Raw genomic sequence first — 19,918 nt, 5'->3', positions numbered from 1 at the left:
AAACAAACACAAATAATATGTAAACACATGAATAAATTAGGTAGAATATATTTAGTGTAAAAGATATGACAATGTTATTTTTCTAGCCATACGACTAATGAATAAAAAAGAGGACTAAGTTTTATGTGAATTAAAACTTTGAAGAGGCTTGATGTAATTATGTTAAATTTGTGAGCCTAATGTATTTTCTTCAAATGTCAAGAGAGATTAGTGTAATTTATCCTAAACATTCTTATGAAAAGTTCTACATGTGAAATAGCAAAAATTACCATTTTCATTTTTCACCCTCCGATTTATACTTGAAGTTCATTCTAATTTCTCACTTTTTAATTGTAATAGCTGAGTCCTCAAACTTCAAGCTTTAGTTTTAATATAATCCTCTTGTCACTCCATAGGTCAAAATTTGAGTAAAAATTAAAATATAAGTAAGATCAAAGTAAAATTGAAATAGGTCAAAATTTGACTAAAATTTAAAATATAAGTAAGATCAAAGTAAAATTGAAATAGAATCAAAAGGTGAAAAGTGTAATTTTTTAGTAACATTTTTCCTCTAATGTTGCTAAAACATGCTCACATGACGCTTATGTGAGCAGTGAGCACTTTCAGTCCAAATTCTTAACATTAAGTGACAAAATATAAAGACGAGAACCATAGTAATATTATCCAAATTGTGAAATTAAACAATTAGATTCACGAATAAATCAAAATTATATACCAAGAACACATGTTGAGAATTACAACTAAATTACAACAGAAATATCCAATACAATAAAATGGTAAAGAAAGCAAATCGAAGCCTACACTGTAGCAGTTTCCTTAAAACAGATTTTCACCGCCTCATGGGTCGAATGCTTGAGGAACTTCAGTAGCTGTCTTCCATGATACAACGGTCAAAAAACTAGCTACGGCATAAGCACTCTCTGTCTAGCTTAGTGAACAAAAACCATGGCAACACTCTCTCATTGTAGGAACTTTCTGGCAAACTAACTTGTAAAATGGAAGCAAAAATTTGTGTCTTAAGACTTGACAAGAGGGTCTCAATTTATACATGTATAAGGGAGAGAAGAGGAGCCTCTAGCCTTTATGGCTGGTCACTAATGCACCATTAACCTCTACAATAAAGGCAAGAGTTACAAATCCCACTAATGCACCATTAAACTCTACAATATTGCAAGAGTTACAAATTTCATTATCTCTTTTATGAAGCTAACTTCATGAGGCAATTTCTCATTCAATTCTCAATGGTTTTTGACAATTCTTTTTGTGTTGTAAAGATCTCATTGCAAAGTATCTAGACCCACTTAGACCCAACACAATAGATGGTTGGGACCCACTTTAATATTTAATTAAAGTCACCAAAAACTTATTTTTTCCAACAAGTAAAATTTAAATAGAGGTTAAAGGGTGAAACATATTATTTACCCAGTAACTGAGAACATGACAATTGAAAAATAAAAGTTAAATAAAAAACAAAAAGAAGAAGAAAAAAGAAAACAAAAGAGTAGATGATGTTACACCTTTATCTTTGTGGCCATGAGATGCGAGAACTCCCCAAATTCAATCGTTCCATTACCATTGACATCACCTTCAAGTGGTCTGGACCAAAAGACTTGGACATCCTAGCCCTTTTACTCATTCTAGGCTCATCTGAAACCTCAATTTGATCATCACCTTCATCATCAAAATGATCATCATCACTAGCAAGCTCATCAAATTGCTCCAAAGACCTTGGAACCCCTTCTTGGGTTCGGCAAGGAAAAATGTCTTCAAAGAAACATGCATTCCTTGACTCCATGATGGTATTCCTGTGTATGTCTAAAATTTCAGAGTTATGTACAAGAAACTGATATGCACTACTATTATGTTCATAACCAATGAATATACAATCCATAAATTTCGGGCCTATCATAACCCATTTAGGTGTAGGTATCGCCACTTTTGCAAGACACCCTTACATTCGTTAGAATTTATAAGAAGGCTTAATGCCTTTCCATAACTCATACAGGGTCTTGTCCACCTTCTTCCAGGGTACTTTATTTAGAATGTAATTCGTGGAGAGAATTGATTTCCCCTACATGTTTTGTGGCAATCCAGAACTTATCAACATTGCATTCATTATTTCCTTTAGCGTCCTATTCTTCCGCTCAGCAATCCCATTTGACTGAAGAGAATAAGACACCGTGATTTGGTGGATAATCCCAGATTGAGCACAAATCTCAATAAACAGTGATTCATACTCACCACCACGATCACTTCTTAAAGCGTTAATCGTACGGCCTAATTGATTCTTAACTTCATTCTTATAAAGAAGAAACTTGTCAATAGTCTCATCTTTGCTTTTGAGCAAATAGACATAACATTATTTAGTGCAATCATCAACAAAAGTAATGAAGTACTTATTACCACCATGTGATTGTATAAACTTTAAGTCACACACATCTCTATGCACTAAGTCTAACAGCTCTGAACTTCTTTCAACAGAATGAAACGAAGATCTTGTCAACTTCGCTTCAACACAAGTTTCATACTTGTGTTTTGGATTAATCTTAAAAGATGGTATGTAATCTAACTTGATTAATCTTTGTAAAGATTCAAAGTTCACATATTTTTGGCCGAATTCCTTTCCAGTTCGGAGTCCAAAATGGACGTGTAGTCTAACGAATCCATGGTCATCACCTTAATATTTTTTGATAGGAAAAATTGGTCTAAGATCCCTACCCAACTTTTGGTAGGAAGAAAGGTCCACAATAATATTTTTGATGCCTAAGATCCCTCAACCTTATTTCATGTTATAAAATACCTAATTTACCCTTCTTTATAACATACGTTTATTTGGATTTTGGCAAACTGAATATTTTATTGCTATTTTGTAGAAGATTTCATGGGAATGGACTTCATGGTGGAGATTTCGTAGGGATTTTGCAAGTGTTGCAGTGGACTTGACGATGGAGATTGCTATGATCCTGTAGGTGTTGCAGTGGTGTTGATTGTTTTTGTTTTGATTTTTAGTGGAGTTGAATCAGGTATGTTTTCGATGGAGATTCCATATGGATTTCGATTTTTGATTTGAATTGTATGTAAAGATTCTGATTTCATATTAGTTTTTCGAGTGTATTTTGTATTAGGTTTTTGTTTAGTTTTGATCAATTTAAAAGAGAGGCCAGCTTGGCGAAGTTGTTTATGATTTTTGGAGTTGATTTTTCATTCTCTGTTATTAATCAATTTTAGAGAGAGGCCAGCTTGATAGAGTTGATTTTGATTTTTGGAGTTCATTTTTCATTCTCTATTTTTTGATCAATTTCAAAGAGAGTTGACAGTAGAGTTGATTTTGATTTTTAGAGTTCATTTTTCGTGCTTTGTTTTTCATCAACATGCTTATCAATGATAAGTTTTGTTCTCTGTTTTTTCTGAAAATTGTAAGTTTGTTATTATAATCCAACGAAAATCACAGAGAAAATTATAAATTCATATGGACATATTATTATAAGTTTCTAATGTAGATAGAATCACAAAGAAAATTGTAAGTTTGTAGTTCAACGAAAATCACAGAGAAAAATTGTAAGTTTGTAGTCCAATGAAAATTGTAGAGAAAACTGTAATTTGTTATGGACATATTACTACAAGTTTGTTATTTATTTATTTATTTATTCTCAATTGAATGTTTTATGAGCATAACAGATCTTCTCTATGAGTTTCTCTGAGTTTGTATGGAATAGTTAGCAATTTTGTCAATTTGATGTTAATGTGTTTTTGTTTTTGTGATCTTGAAAGTGAATATAAATTCTTAAATTTCTCTGATTCATGATAATATTTATGTGAATTTATGCTAGTAATTTTAATTTAGTTTGACGTTTACTATTGGACAGCATTTTGTTTTGTGATGAAAGCCAGGATACACCACACTATGAAGGCCTTGCCAAGTTTGGTTTTCAATTCTTGTTGTAATGAAAGTTCTAAATTTATCACAGCATTTTTAGTTTTGCAATGGGTTGGAGTTGCATCTACTTTTGAGACAGCTAAAATGTTGTGTTTGGTGTGAGTTGTGAAAAACTTGCTTGGGAAAATATTGATTTTGGTAAACATGAAGTGTGTGTAGCTAAGAATTGAGGGGTTCAACTGTCAGAGCCTGGCACTTTGTTTGTGTGGGAATTTATATACACATAGAGGAACTGAATTGCTTTATTGGGACGGTATACACAATACGGTTCTAGTCGAACTATAAAAGTTTTTGTCTCATTGCTTGCTATGAGAGGCATGTCTTGGATGGCATTGATGCTTTCAATGGTCACTCTCTTGGCTTTGAATTATATATATATATATATATATGTATATGTGGCATGTCAATTCTATATGTTTTGTCACACTTGAAAAAATAGATTTTTTTTTATTGCCCAAATTAGGTTATTTTACTTCTTAAGAAAAGAAAAATGTGTGCTCCTACATTGGAGCAGATACTGCTTGAAGGTTAGTCTCTTTTTTTTAGGTGTTTGGTGAGTTTGACCCTTGAAAAACCCGTGGGTGCCCTTTTCCTTTTCTGTTCAAAATACATGCTCATTTTGATGTTATTTTTGGTGGTTTTATGGTGTATGTGTATTTTTGCAATTTTTGACTCTTGCTTTTCGACTGAAGTATTGCCCGATGGGTTGTATCAACTCTACTTGCATGAGATCATTACTAAATTACATGAAGCATTCCCTGAGTCATCCTTTCTTGTATTCAATTTCCGAGAAGGCGAGAAACGGAGCCAGTTTGCTGAAATTTTATGTGAGTATGATGTTACTGTCATGGATTATCCGCGACAATATGAGGGTTGTCCCTTGCTACCACTGTCTTTGATTCACCATTTCCTTTGTGTTTTTGAAAGTTGGCTCTCAAGCGAGAATCACCAAAATGTTATTTTGTTTCATTGCGAGAGAGGGGGTTGGTCGCTCTTGGCATTTCCTTAGCTAGTTTCTTGATTTTCAAAAAGTTGCGTAGTGGAGAAAAAGACTCTTGAAATTGTTCATTGGGAGGCTTCTAAAGTTGCATTTAAAATTTCGGGCCTTAATAGTTAAATTATATGGCCATAGAAATAATTGCTCAGGGAGAAAACATCTTCAGAGAGAAAAGAAGAAAAATATAAAACAGAGAAAAATGAATCACTCACTTGCAAAACATAAAAGGAAAATGAATATTTATCAGAAGCAATATTGTTTGAATTGATGAATGAGTTGCTAATGCTAACATTTCATACCATAATATATAGTTGTGCACTAGGAGTGCTCTTTATTATCATTTTATTTTTATCATGAAGTTTCACTCAATTTGATCATGCCTGAGAATGTAGCTAAAATTGCCAGTGCTGCAGCGTCCATGTCTTTTGCTCTGTCTGATTTAAAGGCATTTAATCTCAACTTTGATAAGCATGTAATGTCTCTGTCCATATCCTAGCCATAAAAGTGGACTGCCAACAAGCTGGTCCTCTTCTCTCTTTAATTTGAGCTGCCTGTCAGTCACCATGTTGATTGAGTTTGATTTTTCAAGATCCTTCCATTGTGGACTTCCATGCTACAAAGTCCTTGAGTTTCATTGAAATCTACACTTGGTTGGAACATGAAACATTCAGGAAAAAGTGTTTTGTGGTTGTGTGTGTGTGGAAAGCACGGTGATTTCATCTGCATCAAATTTCTTTTTTTTTTTGGGGGGGGTGTTGGGGTGGTGTTTCTAATGCTTTGTTTCTAGAATGTTGTTCCTTAATATCATACCCGTTATTATAGGTAAAAGAATTTGCAAACTTGTGTCAAGTAATGCAGACAATTCTCACTATAGGAAATGCATTGAACCAAGGCACTGCTTGAGGTATTATTCTATGAGATTGAAGTATGTTATGATCTGTAATATTTTGTTTGGTTGAAAGCTTTTGGCATTGACGTCCTCCTTTGTATTTCGGGATCTGCCATAGGATTCAAATTGGACAGCCTACTTAAGCTGTCTGATACTTGTGCAAGGAACAATAAAATGACATTGATGCATTAGCGACCTCAGGAGCTTGATTTATGCCCAGGAGTAGGCATACAATGTTTTCTGTAAAAGAGAACAATTTAGAAATATGCTTGAAAGGAAAAATGATGACTCTTCTTTTTGTAAAGGAATTTTTGGTTACTACTTGCCAAATATTTGTCTGATAACACATAACACTGAAGTTTTCTTTATGAAACAAAATCTGGTTATCTGACATCCTTGTGTTTTGAGAGAGTAATTTTGTATGTACAAATTTATAATGGTTCTTTAAATTGCTTTGCGTGTATTAACTGTTTTCTCTTCTTGAATAGTTCACCATATTTGTTTAACAGCTTCCATTTTGTTGCGCATGTTCAACATCTTTTTTGTATTTTATTCTTCCAATGTTTCTTTGAATTTGTGTGATACTATGTCAATTGCTTTCCTGTCTTCATTAGCTCGTTGCCGAGAAGATGCCAGAGTTGCTGGATTTTGATAAGGATCTCATTCATTTGGAAGCAGCCTAAGGTTTGCATTTTTCTTAATGTAATATGTGAATGGGGTGTCTCTAGTTGATTTGTACAATTTATTGCTTGTTCCATCTGCATATCAAATGGCCAAATCCAATTAAAGTCTTTAGCTGAAGAAATGCAAACTGTGAGTAAAGATCTTGAAAAGGTTGAGCAGGAGCTCACTACTTCAGAGAATGATGGTGCCATCTTTGCGGGCTTCCAAAAGGTAGGGGACATACTTGGGGCACTAGGTTACCTTTTTTTTTATTGTTTTTTTCAGATTTATGTTGAATCTTCATAGATGCACATAATTCTAGTTTCATGACAAAACTGGTGTATGTTTGTTGACAGTGATGCTGAGATATAAAATAAAGGGGATTTGCCAATACTGAAATTTTAATCTTCGTGGAAAATTCAGCAGTAAATTTGGTTTGATTTTTCTTTCGTTAAAATCTGCAAGTTCTTGCTTAGTTAAGTATACTGACACATTTATCTTGCAGGGAAGAAGTGCAGATTCATTGTCTCAGTATTTTGGGGATCTAGCTAGGTGCCCTTTTGAACAAGGTTTGGTTTTATTTTCCTCATTTATGTACTTGATTTTCTGTTGCTGTCAAGTAGGGAAGTTCATTACATTTCTTTTCTATTTGATCTACTACATGGATTATGTTAGAGATTTATCTGTATGTAGGTTAGATTAGATGATAGAAGTGAAAATGCTGACATATTTCATTGCACGAGTTTTGCTAATTTGGTTAAAAGCCAAATTTAATTGAAATATTTCTAATAGTGTTACCAAAAAATGTTAATGCCTTAGAGATTTAGGGCTTTAAGTTTATAAGCTACTGCTTGGTTTGTTCACAAGTTGCCACACTTTATAAGCTACTGTCTTTGTTGGGATGTGCATATGGCTAGGCAAGGTTATGTTCATGTGTGTGTGTGTGTATTAAAAATAACTTTCTACGGCATGCAAAATTATGCCAGGAAAAGTGTAATGATTTATGGTATGTAAGAAAATGTCGTAAAAGATTATATACGGCATACAAAGTATGTCATAAATATATTAAAAATAACTTTTTATGGTATGCAAAATTATGTCGTGAAAAGTGTAATGATTTATGACATGCAAAAAAAAGTTGTAAAAGATTATATACAGCATACAAAATATGTTATAAATATATTAAAAATAACCTTCTACGGCATGCAAAATTATGCTATAAAAAATATAATGATTTATGGCATGTAAAAAATGCCATACGACATACAAAGTATTCTATTGATGTTTAATTTATTACTTTTTACAACTTTACCTGCATGTCGTAAATGACGATCAACTTTTTACATGTCATATAATGACATTTGTATGCATGCTACGAAAGAGTTTTTACGGCATGCATTGCAAGCCGTGAAAATTATAATAAATAGAAATTTCTCTAAGTTATGTGGTTCAAGATTTTCACTGACGTTGGGTTTGAACTTGTTTTGGTGTTCGGTAAGGTTGTGCTGTTAGTTGGACGAATAGTTCTTGAATTTGTTCATGCAATCTAATATTTTCAGTTTCAAGCTCTGAAATTAAACATCTCAACTGTTGAATTGTTTTTTTATCATCTTTTTAAATCTCCAATATCCTTAGTTTCATTTGGTTTGTGCTATTTCTTTCTTGAAGTTCCGAGTTATTTGATGTCAAGGTTCTTTTTGCAATGTCCTTTTCTTGAAGTAATTCATTCCAATTTTTTTCTTCTTCTATTTTGGATTTAGAAAGTGCCTTTAGTCTTTGATGTAGATTAGCAATTTGAGCATCATTTGATTCCTCAGATTCTTGAGGCTGATGCATTGTTGAACCGCAAATGCTATCATGATGTTGGTTAATCGGCTCATTATGTTCTTCTTCATCCCTTTCCTCATTGTTTTCTTCTTCCTCTTTCGATTTAGTGCATTCATCTTCTTCTTCATTGCCCTCATCTTCTTCTTCATTGTCTTGGTCTTCTTGATCTTCTTCTCCATTGCTTGCTTCTTGTTCTTCTGTGTTGCTTTCTCCTTCTTCATTCCCTCCTTCTTCAGATGACTCTTCTAATGTCTCCTTGAATTTGACCAATGCCTTTTTTGATTTTTTCTTTTTCTTTTTACCAAGACAAAATTCTTTTGATGGGTTTTTAACTATCTCCTTGTTATCTATCTGTAATAGGAGGTTCTTTTATTAGAGAAATATTTAAAATTCACTAAGAAAAAAATTCAAATAAGTCAGATGAAATTCATCTAAATCATACTAATGGGAAGTAAATTTCAGAGAAAATTGTATGGCTAGAGAAAATTATACACAAGTAGGGCTGCAAATGAACCAAGCTATGCATGAACAAGCTCGGCTCGGCTCGTTAAGGGCTCGGCTTGGCTCAGCTCGACTTGTTTAGTAAACGAGCTGAGCTCATGCTCGAATATTAGGCTCGTTTAGTAAACAAGCCAAGTTCGGGTTCGCATAAGCTCGACTCATTAAGTTCGACTCGTTTATCTTTATTTAAATTATATAATAAATATGTTATTTGTATATTAAATAATATATAAATAATAATATAAGTACATTTTTTATAATATAAATAATATTTTTTATTTAAATATTTTTATTTAAATAATATAAATAATATTAAAAAAAATGTATCGAGCTGAGCTGAGTCGAGCCGAGCTCGAGTTCATTAATATTAACGAGATGAGCCCAGCTGAGCTCGAGCCTAGTTTCTTATCAAGCTAAGCTCAAGCTCAATAAATGAGCTCGATAAGTAAACGAGCCGAGCTCGAGCTCAGCAAAGCTCGGCTTGGCTCGGTATGTTTGCAGCCCTACACACAAGGAGACATAATTTTATGGGTCAGAGAAAATTATGAAATAAGTCATAGTTTAGATATCAGAGAAAATCAAACAGGGCATATAAGTTAATGTTATTATAATTGTGGTTAGAGAAATTTGGATTCCAGAGAGAATTTATTACAAGGGTAGAAATAAACAATGCTAATCAAAGAAGCAACATAAATTCAAATTTCAGAGAAAATTGATCTCAATCAGTCAAGACACAAGTTATGTGCCAGATAAAATTACACACAAGGTGAAATAATTTTATGGGTCAGAAAAAATTATGAAACAAGCAACATAATTTAGATATTAGAGAAAATCAATCAAGGCATATAAGTTAATGTTACTATAATTATGGTCAGAGAAATTTGGATTCTAGAGAGAATTCATTACAAGGGCAGAAATAAACCAGTGGTAATCAAAGAAGCAACATAAATTGAAATTTCAGAGAAAATTGATCTCAATTAGTTGAGGCACATAAGTTATTCCATATAAGATATTGCATTGCAGAGAAAATTGATCAAATCAAGTAAGGCACAAGGAGGGAAACAAACCAATAGTCAGATAAATTTTGGAATTTTACTAAGATTTCAGTGGCAATAGAAATCTAACCTGTCGAGGTGCAAGAGAGTGGACTAGTGTTTTCTGCAGCTATTTGGTCAAGCTTTGTAGGTTCCACTTGGCACATCTTGGGAATTCAGTTGTGTTATTGGCTTCCCAGTCAATGATATTCGCATGTTCACATAACCAATACTGTGATGGAAATTGAAATAATTAAATTTTGCTAAACACACAAATTTGTAAGTATCATAACTGTAAATTTGAATAGAAATTCTACTTACTGGCAATGCAATGACGCATCCTGTAACTTTTTCTGGAGTTTTGTGTAATGTTGTGATAGAATCAATCAATGTTGTGATTGCTTCTGGCCAATCATACTGTTTCATTGATTCAAGAAGTTCGACGTACTTGATAAAAACCCACCCTATTTGTCACGACCCAAACCCGGCCCTATGGGTTTAGCACCGTAATCGGCCAGTAATCCGAGATTATCGAAGGCCTGCTTAACAGTAGTACAGTAAAACAGAGTACAGGGCCTGGCGGAAGCCAATACAGTAATTAAACAATGCCCAATGAGCTGTGACAGTCTGGATGCAAAAGGACTTCCCAAACATATTTACATTCAGTAGAAAGGTATACACAATATATACAATCATTCAGAATAGGGACCCAATCCCTATCTAACGGTACAGTAAACATTCAGTCTATACAATCCATTTGGTTGTTACAAAACAGCAAGACAGTACAGAAGGGGGAGTCCTAAAACACCCCTAAGCCTTAGCATGAGGCTTGGAACCTCGCAGTGAGGCACGGTAGTTGGCTTGACAAAACTGGAGTAACCCTGACGCTCCTAGCCGCGGTCTGGTGCCTGTACACCTACATATATATATGAGCAATGAGCTAAAGCCCAGTGAATAACATAATGCATAAAGAGGTTAAGAATGAATGTCCTTACAGTATGAAAACAGTTCATTAAATCAGTATTTCAGTCGTTCAGTCAGTACAGTCATATGTGGTACATCCATTAGCATAACAGTACAGTAAACAGTAGGTCTTAAAAGACCGAGCAGTAAATGATGGCCATCAGTCAGTAAACAGTAGTGGTTCCAACAAGGGAACCGACACAGATCTCTGTAACAGTAACAGTAAGTGCTAAGGATGCCACAATACAGTTCAGAACATAGGACATACATTCATTCAATTAACAGTATTAGTTCAGAAAGCAGTACAGTTCAGTTGTTCAGAAGATAATCATTTCGAACATATCTTTACACAGTTGTTACTCACAGAGTTTGGGCTACAGTATGCTAGAGCGTGCCTCCCCAATTGCCAACCCTACACAGTTAACAGATTGAACACACTAAGCTACACAGCTGGGAAAGATAATAACTTAATCCCTAATTTGCCTTGGTGTGTTCTACATCTATATCCTCAATAAGATGTCTTAAACTAGGCCTAAGAATGCCTAGAATGGGATGAGGATGCAAAGATGTACTTTTCAAAGCATTTTCAGATTGTTCAGAAAACAGAGGTCACGCTCGAGCGTAGGTCACTCCACTCGAGCGGACATGCAGACAAAAGTACCCGCTCGAGTGGTAAATCCCCCGCTTGAGCGTACTGCAAAAGTACTGGATGGGTGAAATCTCCGCTCGACGGACACTCGACGCCCGCTCGAGCTTGAGACTCAAGACTCCGCTCGAGCACCCAGTCCTCCGCTCGAGCAGATGCAAAACAGTGCAGAGATACTGGATGCTCGAATTCCATGCTCGAGCGTCACCTTCCCTCGCTCAAGCGGGAGTGCAAAATCTGGAAATTCCAGATTGCACCTCCAAGCTCAAACTCAAGCTCAAATGCATCAAAACCGATCCTCTTGGGCCCATTTTCTGGAAAACTCTTATAAACTCATAGTTAAACATGATTCAAAACTCAATTTGAGAAATCAAAGCCCAAGGGTGTTTAATCAAACCCAATTTCAAACCAATTTTTCAAGAACAATCCTCAACATGACATGCATGATCTTCAAATAACTTTCAAGCTTCAAAACATGCTCTAATGAGCCAATTGATTCACAAACATGATGAAAACATGGCCTACACTCAAAACACGGACATGCATTGTCACGACCCAGACCCGGCCCTACGGGTTTAGCACCGTAACCGGCCCGTAATCCGAGATTACCGAAGGCCTGCAGAACAGTAAAACAGTAAAACAGAGTACAGGGCCTGGCGGAAGCCAATACAGTAAATAAACAGTGTCCAATGAGCTGTGACAGTCTGTATGCCAAAAAGATTTTTCATACATTTGTACATAAACGGTACAAAACAGTATGCACAATATTTACAATCATTCAGACTAGGGACTTAATCCCTCCATAACAGTACGGTAAACATTCAGTCTATACAGAACAGTAAGACGGTACAGAAGGGGGAATCTAAAACACCCCTAAGCCTTAGCACGATAGGCTCGGAACCTCGCAGTGAGGCACATAGGCTGGCTTGACAAAAACTGGAGTAACCCTAACGCTCCTAGCCGCGGTCTAGTGCCTGAACACCTACATATATATATAAGCAGTGAGCTAAAGCCCAGTGAATAACATAATGCGTAAAGGGGTTAAGAATGAATGTCCTTACAGTATGAAAACAGTTCATTTCAATCAGTATTTCAGTTGTTCAGTACAGTAAACAGTCATATGTGGTACATCCATTAGCATAACAGTAAGCAGTAGGTCTAGAAGACCGAACAGTATTGATGGCCATCAGTCAGTAAACAGTAGTGGTTCCAACAAGGGAACCGACAGAGATCTCTGTAACAGTAACAGTAACAGTAACAGTAAACAGTAAACAGTAGGTGCTAAGGATGCCACAATACAGTTCAGAATATAGGACATACATTCATTCAATTAACAGTATTCAATTCAGAAACAGTACAGTTCAGTTGTTCAGAAAATAATCATTTTTGAACGTATCTTTACACAATCGTTACTCACAGAGTTTGGGCTACAGTAAGCTAGAGCGTGCCTCCCCAGTCGCCAACCCTACACAGTTAACAGATTGAACACACACTAAGCTACACAGTTGGGAAAGATAATAACTTAATCCCTAATTTGCCTCGGTGTGTTCTACATCTATATCCTCAATAAGATGTCTTAAACTAGGCCTAAGAATGCCTAGAATGGGATGAGGATGCAAAGATGCACTCAAAAAGCAGTTTCAAAATTTTCAGAAAAATAGAGTCCCGCTCGAGCGCAGGTTTACCCGCTCGAGCGGACATGCAACAGAGGTACACGCTCGAGCATCAAATATCCCGCTCGAGCGTACTGTAAAAGTACTGGATAGGTGAAATCTCCGCCCGACGCCCGTTCGAGCTTGATACACAAGACTCCGCTCGAGCGCCCAGTTCTCCGCTCGAGCGGATAGTAAAACAGTGCAGAGATGCTGGATGCTCGGATTCCACGCTCAAGCGGCAATTTCCATGCTCGAGCGGAAGTGAAAAATCTGGGAATTCCAGATTGCACCTCCAAGCCAAAAACCAATTTCAAAAGCATCAAAACCGATCCTCTTGGGCTGAATTTCCAGAAAACACTTGTAAACATATAGAAAATCATAGTTCAAAGCTCAATTTTGAGAAATCAAAGCCCAAGGGCGTTTAATTGAAACCCAATTTCAAACCATTTTCTTGAACAAGAAGAACATGCAAACATGCATGAATTCAAACCATTTCAAAGCTTCAATTTGATGCTCTAAGGAGCCAATTGTCTCCAAAACATAATGAAATCATGGACTTAAACATAATTGTGAACATGCATGTAACCTTTTGCCATGAAAACAACTCAAACTTTTACATTACAAACATGCATGCATGAATTGAGCTTCAATTCAACAACAATGAACCAAAACATGACTTAGTTTTACAATGAAGCATGAATCATGCATGAACAAGATGAACAAGAGGGTAATTACTCTACCTTAGGTCTCCAATGCAAGACTAGGAGGTCAATTTAGCAATCTACACTTCAATTACCAAGCAATTCTTCAAGTTTCCAAGGAATTCAAGGTGAATTCACTCTAACTCCCTACCTCCCTCTCTCTAGTCAGTGGTGTGCTCAAAATGAGCTGATGAAATGTGTATGTGTGAGTGTAATGAGAATCAAAGATGATCCAAGTAGTGGGCCACTCAAGTGGCATTAAGGTAATTAAGTCCAAAACTCTTTAATTAGCTTATTTAATCTAATTTGATCATACCTAACAGTTTTTCAGATAATTATCCCATAAAATCACATTAATTCTAAGGATCATAGAACACTAACCAATTCCCGGTTCGGCCGCCGATAAGGCCTTCAATTAGCAGTTTAAACATAAAAACACAAACAGATCAAATAATCAATCAAACAGATAGAATACAAATTAACATACACACTCAGTCAATTCAGTTCCAGTTTTCAGTCAGTCAGTTCAGTACTTTAACCAGTCCAATTATCAGTCATAATCAGTTCAGTTTAACGGTAATTGATGTTTATCGGTAATCAATCAGTCTTTAATCGGTAAACAGTATGAGGGTTGTTACATGCATGTGACGATTTGCCAAGAACTCAACTCAAAATCCAACAATACTAACATGCATGCAAGGAATGAGCTTCATTTCAACAACAATGAACCAAAACATGACTTAGTTCTACCATGAAGCATGAATCATGCAAGAACTAGCTCAATGGCAACAATAAGAAGATGAGTTTCCTACCTTAGTCTTGTATTCAAGGTTTAGGAGCTCAAATATGAAATCTATACTTCAATCCTCTCAATCCAAGCAAGATCAAGCAAAAGAGATGAAGACACTCTCACTCCCTCTCTCAAGTCGGTGGTATGCTCAAAATGAGCTGAGCAAAAGTGTTTTAATTCAATGTATAAGGCTCAAAAGTGCATAGATAATGGCCACTAAGTGGTCTAATTGTAATTAAGTCAAACTTTGCAATTAACCCAATATTTAATCTAATTTAATCATACTAAATCAAATTTCAGGTAAATACACCATAAAATCACATTAATTATGAGGGTCGAGAAACCTCAATCAATTCCCGGATTCGGCCGCCGATAGGGCCTTCAATTAACAGTTAAAAGCATAAGAAGGTGAACAGATAATCAAACAATCAAACAAATAAATGCAAAAGTAAATAGATATACTCAGTCAATTCAGTTCTAGATTTCAGTCAATCAGTTCAGTATTTTAATCAGTTCGCTTATCAATCATAATCAGTTCAATTAACGGTAATCAGTGGTTATGCAGTAAACAATGGTGAGGGTTATTACACTATTGAATTCCCACTTATTGCAAAAAAGAGGGTGAGACACAAGTACAAGATAATAATGATTGCTACATCTTTGAAGTCAAGTTGGTTGCTTGCCTTTCATTGCTTTGACCAAGGCATTCTTAAGAACAGGACTAGTGAGCCTTATGTCCTTTGGGAATCATCGCTTTAGGAATTTAGTGTTTGGCTTTTTTGAGTATCTTAGTGACATGGCTCCTTTATTACCTTGCAAACCAAAAATCAAGGTCATGTCATTGGTTGTAAAGGTCAAGTTTTTTTACCAATTGTGAATGCTTTTGTTTTTTCATTGTAACGTTGGATTATTGCAACTACATCATTATCAGATTTTCTAGACTTCCTTGTATCCATTCTTCCAGTGGTTAGAGCTTAAATCAAATACTAGAATGGAGTCTTTTGAAGTTCTTCAAGTTGGTTTGAATTGAATTTAAGTGTTTGAAAAAAGGAGACAACAAATGAGAGGTTGGATCGGTATTGAATACTGTAATGAGCTCTCTTTCTTTGGGGTTTAACATGTTTTTTCCTCCTTGAGCTTGAGTCTTTTGAAGTTGGGGTATTCATTTTGATGCTTGTTGCTTCATCACCTGGGACTTGTGTTTTTTGGCGAGGAGTTTGTGATGTTTTGTTGCTTTTTAATCTAAGATCATAAAAAGACTTAGAGAGTTTCTGTTTCTTTCGTGGTGTTTCTGGTGTTTTGTTGCTTTTGGGTTTCGCCATCTCTAGACAATGAATACATAAAGATATCATCATTAAATTCCAGAAAAAATTAAACATGTCAGAGAAAATTACATATAAGGGAGAAAACTAAGGTGGCTAAAGAAAATTATAAATGTCAGAGAAAATTATACACTGAAAATTAAATGTCAGAGTACTAATTGTTTTCTTGTGGAATACATCTACCCACATAAAATTTCCATTCTCAGAGAAAATTAATAATGCAACATAAACATGCCAGAGAGATCAACAAGTGAGAAAAGTAATTTGGCTAGAGAAAATTATAAATTCCAGAGGAACTTAGACATAGACAAGAGAATACTAAGTGTTTTCGTGTGGAATACATGTTGCCACAGCTAATTTCCATTCCTAGAGAAAATAAACAAAGCAACATAAACATGATAAAGAAATTTTCAAAAATTGTTAAAAATTACATAAAGATGTAAAATATAGTCAGAGAAAATTTAAGAAAGAAACAAAAATCTAGTAAATACAGAAAATGAAAATGTCGGAGAAAATTACACATCCCAGAGAAAATTTTCATTCTATAATATTAAAATGCGAAAGAAATTTCAATACACAACCAGAGAAATTTAAACATGACAGAAACAAACAAGAGAGAAAAGTGATGTGGCCTGAAAAAATTATAAATACTAAAGAAATTTAGACATAAACAAGAGAGTAATATTACATATAGATGTAAAATATAGTAAGAGAAAATTAAAAAATATATATATATATATATATAAATTTAGCAAGCATTGAAAATGAAAATGCCTGAGAAAATTTCATATTCCAGAGAAATTTACAAAGTAGATAAATTTACGGAGTAGAGAAATTTGAATGAAATTAACCATGCTAGAGAAAATGGGGGAATAAACAGAAACAAATGGGAATAAACATGCCAGAGAAAATTCAAGAAGAAACATATATCAAGCAAATACTAGAGAAATTCAAATGCAAGAGAAATTAACAACAAAATCACACTAACATCTTCAAGAATAAGTTTAAAACTCAGAGAAACAACATTTTTTAAATTCATGTAGTCTTTTATCACAAAATTGAAACCCTAATTAATAGAAGGTTAATATAATATGCAATTAAATGTGTTTCCAGAGAAAAACTCATTGGATTATAGAAAACTTACTAGAGTGAGGATGAAACCCTAATTACAAACTAATATGCCCGGAGATGAAGATGCAATGAGATGACGATGAATTAAGATGACGATAAACAATGAAAACGGGTCAGCGAAATTTGTGAGGAAGGAATGGAAAAGATTTTCGCAAAAGATAATGAAATCCTAATGTTGATAGTGAAACCCTAATTCTCCTGTTCTCTTACTTGTGAAGATGGTTGGATGTTTGGAATGGAACATAGTCATTTGTGAAGGGTATTTTGGTCCAAGAAAGAATTAAAAATGCGCGCGTTCTAGTTGAGGGACCTGATGCATCATCTCTTTTTTCGATGTCCTTTATCCTCTAAATTACTATTATTAGAGACCTTAAAAAAAATTCCCCCCTTTTAAATTAATGATTTTAATTTGATATACTTTTTTATAAGCTCAATATTTAATAGGTTAATCAACGAATAAAATTTAAATATTTAATTTACTGAAAGTGTCAATGTCATATAAATCATTATTCTCTGTAATCCAAACCCAAACATAAAATTAGACATCTTTAATTCTGTTTCGTGGATAGTGATCCTTTCAATTATTTTTTTGGATGTATTTGATTTTGTGAAATGTCTTTCTACCCCCCTCAACTAAAATTAGGTATTTGTAAGTGATCTCTCAACTAGTTTTTCTAGACGTATTTGATTTTGTGAAATGTCTTCTCTACCTCCTCAATTAAAATTAGGTATTTGTAAATCAACTTCCTTGAAAGTAATTTAATTTTAGGGTTAATTTCATTTTTATCCATTAATTTTTTTTAAAAAAAATTATATTTATCCCTAAATTATCAATTTCAATTATTTAGTTTTTAAAATTTCTGATTTACTCATGTAGTGTAATTTGAGATAGTTGTCCAAATCAATAAATGTTAAAGCCTAATATGGTAGGCGAAAAAGTCATTTCAAAATTTGAACAATTTAAGTCAGGACACCAGGGATTCTTCCCTCCGTGTTCTTTCTTTTTTTTTAATTTAATACTTGAGAGCATGAAAAAAGTGTGAAAAACATTTATTAAAAATAAAAAAATATACAAATTTAAATGCGTTTGTTTGACATGAGAGTGGTGAAAAGACTAAGAAATTGAATAATTCATATCTGTATGTTAACTTCAAAGTAGCGAGCTCTTATTGGACTTCCTAATTTTCATACAATCTCATAAAATTTCCATAGTAACCAAATGCATTTAATTAAGAACGTAAAAATGTCTTTCATTTTCTATCATATTTATCAATCTAATCAAACAAACAAACAAACAAAATTTTAATCTACACTATGTATTTGGATGATAAAAAATGAGCAATACTAAGTATTATGAAAAATATTTTATGAAAATGATCATGAGAGATTTTTGACGCTTAGATTATATATACAATAAGTTACAAAGTGTAATATAAGGATGGAGATTTTTTCATGATCATTTTCATGAAGCATTTTTCATGATGCCTAACATTTTCCATAAAGGATTCTTGAAGGAATAACTGAAACATTCTTTGCTAGTTAAAATATTGGAATATTTGAGTGACATAAACTAAGGTAGGCATTTCCTGCCTATTTCCTCAAAAGCTGGATAGGGAAAAATGTGTGCCCATCCTTTTTGGTCGAATGAGATAGAGGTTCAAGTATTCTTGTTCCCAACATATTTTATAGCAAAAAAATTATTCTTACAAAAATTTCATACAAAATAATGCAATGGTGATATTTTTGCAATGACAATCATTTGGTGAGTTCATTGCTTTGAAGTGATAATCTCATAATGCAATCATGTCATTTTGTATAAATTTTTTGTATGTAATTTTCAATAAATATTTATATAGTATTACCCAATGTAAAAAATGGAAAGAGAGAGATAAAAGTGTGCCTTTGCAAGCACAACAGTGGAGGTATTTTTAGCGGGTTCATTTTCCACTTCCTAGGAAATTCATTGCACACCTTTAATTTTTGTGACTTATGAAATTCTCTCTTTTTTGGGCCTCAATTGGTGTTTACTTGAGCAAGGGCTTTCAGTGAGTGGAAAAATACTTAGACTGTTGAGTATATGTGTCATTGAATAAAAATTAATAATTTCGAGAATCATTCCATGATTAGATGGGATAAAGTATTTTGTTGCATACATTTCCTCGAAGGTGACCAAAATTATTTTATGCAAACACGTTTGTTTGGTTTCTTGGAAAGTCTAGTCTAACATTTTCTTTTCATTCTTACTTAAATTCGTTAATATTTTCATAGCATAAGAAAAGAAGAAAAAAAAGAAAGAAAAAGTGATCCTTTTTTCTGAAACGGACCATGGAACTTTGGTTTGCTTTCATAGAGAATCTTGTTTGCATGTGGCTCGGGATGAGATTAGGTATTTCTAACCTAATTTATTAAAACAATTGTGTTAGGAACACTTTTATTTTACATTTTTAAATGCACCAACTCTAAGCGAACTCTTCTCCTAGTTTAAAACTCGTTTGACAATTTGAAATTTTAGTCAAAAAGTTAGTATAAATTGTCACATACTCTTTATTTTTCTGCATATCTTTTCGTAAAAAATCTAAAATAACTTGTTTCCAAACAGAGTCTCGAAGTAAAAATATTAAAAGTACTCACATATATATATATATAATCAAGAAGGACTATAGGTCTATGAGCCCTACCACAAACTTTTTTTATCAAACCAATTCAAGAAAATTTAACTGGGGATTTAGGTCCAATAATAATATCACATTATCATAATTCGTTAATTGACCTACTAGTAGACTAAAAAAAAAATAAAAAAATTGTGCCTAGCAGCGGTTGTCCGCCCCGGACATCCAAAGTGTATAGGATATATATACAGTT

At 34.0% G+C, this 19,918-nt stretch overlaps 1 long non-coding RNA gene across 1 annotated transcript; it reads left to right on the top strand.

Moving 5' to 3' along the window:
• Positions 1-5,902: 5,902 nt before the first annotated feature.
• LOC145801312 (uncharacterized) lies at positions 5,903-15,893 on the top strand. Its single transcript, XR_014342602.1, has 2 exons — positions 5,903-7,055; positions 15,568-15,893. It is a non-coding gene; the product is annotated as an uncharacterized LOC145801312 (long non-coding RNA).
• The last annotated feature ends 4,025 nt before the right edge of the window (positions 15,894-19,918 follow it).

This window comes from Camellia sinensis, chromosome 10, assembly GCF_055761805.1.
Source record: "Camellia sinensis isolate YWXY chromosome 10, ASM5576180v1, whole genome shotgun sequence".
Taxonomy (NCBI): Eukaryota; Viridiplantae; Streptophyta; class Magnoliopsida; order Ericales; family Theaceae; genus Camellia; species Camellia sinensis.
Note: the sequence above shows the minus strand (reverse complement) of the source record. Positions and strands in the feature narration are given on the sequence as shown.